Below are 7391 nucleotides of genomic sequence, written 5' to 3'. Positions count from 1 at the left end.
GGTTGGCCCAATCATTCGCTCGAATTGTCCTCAAGGTTTTTCAACTGAACGGTGAACAATTGTGGCCTGGTAACATGGCACATTGTCACCCACAAAAATTTCATTGTTGTTTGGAATGATGTGGTTCATTAATGGCTGCAAATGATATCCACGTAACTGAAAATAACCATTTCATTTCAATGATTTGTTCAGGCCATACTATTATAGAGCATTCAGTGAAACAGTTTGTGCAACTAGTTCTTTTGTAGTGTTCCAACATATTTCTCCTGATATTTCAACTATATATCCTATAGTCATTGTCATGGTGTGTCTTCCAATGTCTTCTGAGTTCACTGTTGTGTTGTTCCTTTAGGTACCAGTATTGTAATATGAGGAATTCTTCATAAAATGCAATAACCAGAATTAAAAATAGAACTGAATGTGAACGATGGAGGTCAATAAATCTTATGCATCAATTCCTGAGTCAATCAAATTACGACATGTTTTGGATTCACAAGAGAAATTACAATTAAAGCATGTAAGAGATATGAGCAGAATCCAAGTACTGTAATTGTCTAATTTGAAACACTCTTATTGATTGCTTATATTTCTTGCTAGTTCTTTTTCACTGCTTCCTTCAGCTGACACTTCGAGAAAGATGCAATTGTGGACAGTTTTTGAAAGTGTTCATAGTTAATACAGTGGTGAGCAGGGGTTCAATATTAAGCCATTGCTGATTCATTCAGGTGAAGAAGAAAATATCAGCTGCCTAATTTCATTTCACTGTTTTTGTACAGTTTGTGTTGTTTGGCCAAGATATAGTATTTATCACAATGACACAGATCCTTGTTTTTCACTGTAGATTCTCTGTGACCTGTCCCAGAGAAGTTTCTGATGTCAGAAAGGTCACCTGTATCAAACTTAATCCCTTGATCCTTACTATTTTTAAGAAATGGCTTCTTACAAACGGAAAAAAACACTGTAGAACTGACTACATCTCTATTTGCTTTGTCTTCCTTGACTCTTGATTACTACTGAGACATGACTGCACAGCTTTCTTAATAAGATATGGAGAAACTTCATGCTCCTGAAGAACAGTTCTTTAGTCTTCTAGCTCATTTGGAGACTGTCAGCTTCAATTACAATATACAACTTGTGTATCTTTGGTCCAAATGAGCAATTTTGTCTGTAAGGGATGGTGCTGGATTCTACAGAGAAACAAAATCTAGCTGAACAGTTGTAGACTGGCCCACTAGTCCTCTAAAATTCAAGTCTATGGGAATGGTAGAAAGTGCAGGCAAATAAACATGGTATGAGAGACCAGTTTATAAGTGTCATGTGAATGCAAAGCATATGTGGCATTACAAAACCTTGTAAATATGTGACTAAAGACATATACACCAGCTGAGCAAACAATAACAATGATTATAATAATAATTACTATTATTTTATTGTCATTCGGCCGTTACAGCAATAGACAACGTCATATAATACTAATATACAATTAGTAGTTTGAAAGAAACAACAGGTTTGTTGTTAACATTATAGTATTATATTGCAGTTGACAAATTCTCTTATATCATAGGTTGGGTAGAGGACTAGCAAGTCATGAATTGTTTGTTTGAACAATTGGTCTGGTAATTCTTTAACAGATTGAGGAAGATTATTAAATACTTAGTACCCCATGATTTCATAGCTGTTGAGTGACTTTGACAATCTGTGGTAAGGAATATAGAGGCACCTGTTCATTCTTGTATTGTGGCTATGTACATTTTCTCTGGTTTTCGTTTCTCGTAATTTCATCTTCGTATAAATTATAACAAAGTATATGTACAGGTTTATAACAGACATGATTTTCTTTTCACAGAAAAATGGTTTACCATGTTCCTTATATACAGAACCAGTAATTATCATAATAGTTTTTTTTGCAGTATTAATATGTCATGTACACAGCTAGAGTTCCCCCACAAAATAATTCCATGTGTTATTATACTTTGAAAGAATGACAAATAGGATGTTCTAACATATTTTTCAGGAACACAATCCATAAGTCGCCTTAACAGGCATATAACTCTTGAGAGCTTACCACTAATATAGTGTACATATTGACCCCAAGATAATTTATCATCTATGAATACCCCCAAAAATTTGACATAACTTGGATCATCTGACAGAAGCTTGTCTCTAAGACTATAAACCATCTGCTCTGTTTTGTTTTCATTCAGCAGGAATCCATTTGCCTTGAACCAATAGGATGCTTCGTCAATTGCCTTTGCTGCACAAGTTTTAAGACTAATGAAATCATCATTAGCATGAAGAAATGTTGTATCATCTACATACAACACAGTGGTGGACTTGATAAATGACAGCAGATTATTTATCATTATCAGGAACAAAAAGGGGTCTAGCACAGATCCCTGCGGAACACCTACCTTGACTTGTTCTATGCTCGACATTTCTTTCCCTACACAAAGAACTTGCTAACGATTCTGAAGATATGATTTTATTAATTTAAGGCTGTTATGTCTAATGCCATATAATTGCAGTTTTTCTAGAAGTGGCTTATGTATTACACAGTCAAAAGCTTTGCTTAGATCACAAAATGTGAGTTGAGCATAGCCCTTATCCTCAAACATTTGATGTAAGTATTTGACAAAAAAGTCTATAGCATCCACAGTAGACAACTTTTTCCTGAAACCATATTGAGATTCACTAATTATTCCTAATTTTGCAAAATAAACAGATAGGTGTTGGTAATTTACACATGCCAGTATTTTAGAGAAAGCTGGAACTATGGAGATTGGTCTGTAACTGCAAGGGGTGTCTAAATCTCCCTTTTTACATATTGGAACTACCCTAGCCACTCTGAGTTCTTCGGGAAAATATCCATCAGATATGCATTTATTTACACAGAATGTTAAGGGGTACACAATATAGTCTATTACTTTCTATAGTAAATTACAGGATATGTCATATATAACTACACTATCTGAAGATTTCAACCGTTTTACAATGCTTACGAAATGAATAGGTGACACTTTGGAGAACATAAATGGTACTGTGTCTGTTGGTGTTCTGCAAACATTTTTAGAAAGTAGCTCTGATGAACTGATATCAGGTTTGATTATAGTACTTCCTACATCTTCAACAGATATAATAAAGAAATCATTGAATTTTGGGGGACTTATATTACTTTTTTTGCTTCTTACATCTTTAGCAACACCATTTATTAATTTCCATCCAGCTTTGCACTTATTTGTAGAGTTATCAATGGTATTGAAATTATGTGCTTTTTTGGCTTCCATTATGGTTTTTTTATACTGATTCCTGCATTTTATATAGGCTAATCTGGCATGTTCTGGTTTCTGATTACTGCATATATTGTGCAACACCATAACTTGGTTTTTCATATTTGATAATAGCAAATACAAGCGAAGGGGAAGTGTGGAGGAAAATCCTTAAAAGTATGGATTTTTTGTGAGTTTAAATATTTTACGCGCATCTGAATATGATTTTATGGTTAAAAACATTGAAAAACATCATTGGTGTCTTGTATGTAGCCAACTGACAAAATTAGATTTGAGTAAGACTTTACAACTTTCCTTAATTAGGCGATAAACGTTGGTCATGGCCATTAGCATAAATGAATGTAACACATCTATTCTGAGGATGGAAAGAGCTCAACCAAAGAATCACGTGAACCCAGATCATCACATTAACCATACAATTACCTTACTTGTTCTACACTGTAGTAATATGGTAGTGACAGAATACTGGTATTCAATTGGGTATAATCATTGTCAGATTTTTTCTATCCGCTTCATGCTTCTATGTTTCAACAACACAGAACTATGGGAGGAATTATGTTGACTAGCAGAGAAGCACCTTGTCCAGTGACTGCATCCGGCATCCATATGATACCATATAGCAAGTCTTCAATTGAATACATGAAAAAATTGAAAAGAAGAGAAAAAATTTTCACTCATTTATATACAAAACTATAGCTAGATACTGAGCATTATATGCTTCTTCTATTGAATTAGAGAAATGTTGACACATCATGATTGAAGTCTCTTTTATAATCTCAAATCTAAAATTATATGTGTTAAGTAATATCAGTAGCCTAGAAATTGCCTTTCACAAATACCTGATGACCCAACGAACAGGGAATATTTAGAAATTTTGACAGTAACACACAAGAAAGAACTGGTTTTTATATAGATTGTGAATGTAATTCATCAACAGAAAAAATTAAATGTGAGCAGTTCAAGTATCTCCTCCAAAGCAGAAAGAAACATTTGTCTGCCTCCATAGCTAATTTTGCAGTACATTTGATATGTGTCGAACTTGTGGCTACTTCCTTAGTGGGAGTACTGGAACAGTGTGGACCGAGCTTTGCAATGGCAGTTGGGGATCTGCTTGAGTAAGAAGTAGTAGATGCAAGGTCTGGGAAGGTTTCAAAGGCTAGGAGAATGGTATGCTGATCGCATGCCCTCTATACGGCATCTCGGTGACATCATTGGCAGGGTATGACTTGGCGATTTGTTGGTACTCAATGATCTGAGACAGCCAGTAGATGTAGCTTTAGCTTTAGAGAGAAATATTTCCAAGGCATATTAAGAACATGTATAAATTATCAGAAATAGCTGTTCCTGATCATTCTGGAGTGTCTCATCATCAAAGTCTCATATGTAGGTTAGCAATAATATGTGCAGAGAAAGTGTGCATTCCTTATGCTCCATGCATGTCTTCACTATGTTTCAGTTGCATGACAGCTCCTCAACTAGTGTAACTATCACCCAGTAAGATATTATTGTAGTGACATGGATGATATTGCTGTATAATGATCCAAACTGCTTGCCAGAATGTGGTAAGTTGAAATTATACTGTGAATAAATTTATTTTTCACCTCTTTGCCGAAAAAAAAAAGATTTTGAAGCCTGGATCTTAATACGGATAGATACTTCAAACATGCTTTATTGAAACAAGGAAGTCAGTACAATATATAAAGGGTCTTGGATTCTGAGGCGATTTTAATGGACTGACACAGTAGAATGCCTGAGATTGTAGGTCTTATGAGCTCTAGTGAGCTCTGTTGGTAGCATGATATCGCACATGTGTAGTATCAGCTGCCAATAGAATAGAATTGGTGGTCTGTGGGTGATAATGTGTGGCAGTTGGTGCAATGAACAGTTGCATTTATGTAAATGGTTGGCACTCAGTGGACGATTAACAGATGTCAGCCATTGAACATTAGTTCTCTTATTGGTGTATAGTTGTTTACAAGTTGGCCTAGGCTACTTAGTCAGGCTTACTGATACTTCAAGTACGTTATTTTTAAATGTTCGGAACCTCTAAGGATAGTCAGACTGTCTTCTCCAAAGAAGAAGTATGGCAAGGAAAAATGAAAAGTAGCATAGGATGCAGTGTACTGTAACTATGCTGGAGCAGAATAGAAGAAGCTGTCGTAAAGTAACTGGAACAGAGCAAGGTGAGTGCTCATGAGAATTACTAATGGACAGCAAAGTTAAAATGTAAATCAGCACTGGAGTCAGACTGAGAAAGCAGTAACGGGGTATGAAGATCTATTACAGTTTCATGATAATAAAGTTAAATATCTGAATTTTTCCCATGATAAGTTGAATAAAAGTTGAGCTTGTACCTAACCTATTTATTAAAATATATTGGCTAGCACCACGCTATACAAACTTGATATCATCAGGGCCGCAAACAGCATAAGTCTTTCTCCTAGTGGTCAGACTCTCTTCAAGTACACACTGCCTGATGTCATGTACATAAGCTATGGAAGTTGCATTCACTATACAATAACAGTGTAACGTCCATCTGTGACCACATTTTTCACTACTTAATACATCTAAGTGGAGACTGTGAGTCACGTCATCGCAATAACACCCAAAACTTTAAAACAAATAATATGAACAATTTTTTTTAAAAAAGGCAGCCTCTGTCCAGTGTGCAAATAACGATAGAAAAAAAACCAAAGTAAAATTTTTAGAGCTATTCACAGGAAACAAAATTATGTGTACAGTAATAACAACAACAATATTAATAATAATAATAATAATGATGAAATGGTGAAGGTGCTCAGCTACTAAACCATCATAACAAAAATATTAGTTAAAAGCTAAAACCTGTTTTAAAATATTTACCCTTTTATTCTGAAAGGTGTAAATCAGCTGGTTAGTAATAACTGCCTACCAGTAGCTTCATTGTGTAGCCTTCCCTTGGTATGAATTCCAACAAACAAACATTTAATGATCAGAAGAAATAAAAATGTACCTAAAATAAATTTTAAACAAAAATATAGATCAGTTCTAGAGAATAGTAAAAGATATTTACACTGTTCCTTTGCATTTGTGTATTTGTAACTCTGAGTATTAACTCATTATGTGCACTCTTCTGCATTCATAATAATTATACAATGGATAGGAATTCCACCACAAATAAATTAATTTTGCCGAAAAAGGTTCACCTTGATAAAGAAAAAGCCTTAAGAAGAGTATGAATTCCTATCATGAAGCACTCACCATGGAAATAACATATGGAAAGATAGGCTTTACTGTAAAGATGACACATTGAGATGCAGACAGGCTAACAGAATGACACTTACACATTTGCTGTTGACCAAAGCCTTCATCGGAAAAAGGAAAAATCACACACACACATACACATTCATTCACCCAAGCAAGCAAAATTCATGCATGTATGACCGCCATCTAGAGCATACTGGTTTCAATAGCTGGAGGTGGCTGTCACATGTGAATGAGGTGTACTCACTTGGGTGAATGAATGTGTGTAGATGTTTCATTTCCTGATGAAGGCCTTCACTGGAAGCTAATGTGCCTTTTAGTTGTGCCTGTCTGCAACTCACTGTGTCAGTTTTACAGTGAGTAACGATGTATCTTTTCCTTATATCATTGACATTCCAGCCTAAGGTTTCCATTGCTTGATTTTAGCACAGAAAAAGATGTTTCTGTCAATAATTTCACTTTCACCACTTTCACTGAACTTGTCCTTCAGTCCCTGAATCTACTTTCTTAATGTCATTGTAGTCTATTTTCTAGATACACTGCACCACAGCTGAACCTCCAATGAGACCTCCAGTGCTCTGGCTCATGACACCTTCAGTTCATTGGACGTACAAATCAGCCCAAATTAGCATCAATTCTAGTATCCACTCAGAAGCAATACCTGAATGCTCAGATCAGTGCATTATCTCAGAAGTTGATCTCCAGAATGACACAAGTGGTGGTATATGTAATTTATCCTGTTTATATTCCTTCCAACATTAAAAAATAATTGTTATTTAAGGAAACACTTGCAAGTAAAAACAATGTATTCGTTAATAGAGCTAGAACTATTGGGATGATAAATTGCTATCCCTCATATCA

Source organism: Schistocerca gregaria, chromosome X (assembly GCF_023897955.1).
Source record: "Schistocerca gregaria isolate iqSchGreg1 chromosome X, iqSchGreg1.2, whole genome shotgun sequence".
Taxonomy (NCBI): domain Eukaryota; kingdom Metazoa; phylum Arthropoda; class Insecta; order Orthoptera; family Acrididae; genus Schistocerca; species Schistocerca gregaria.
Note: the sequence above shows the minus strand (reverse complement) of the source record.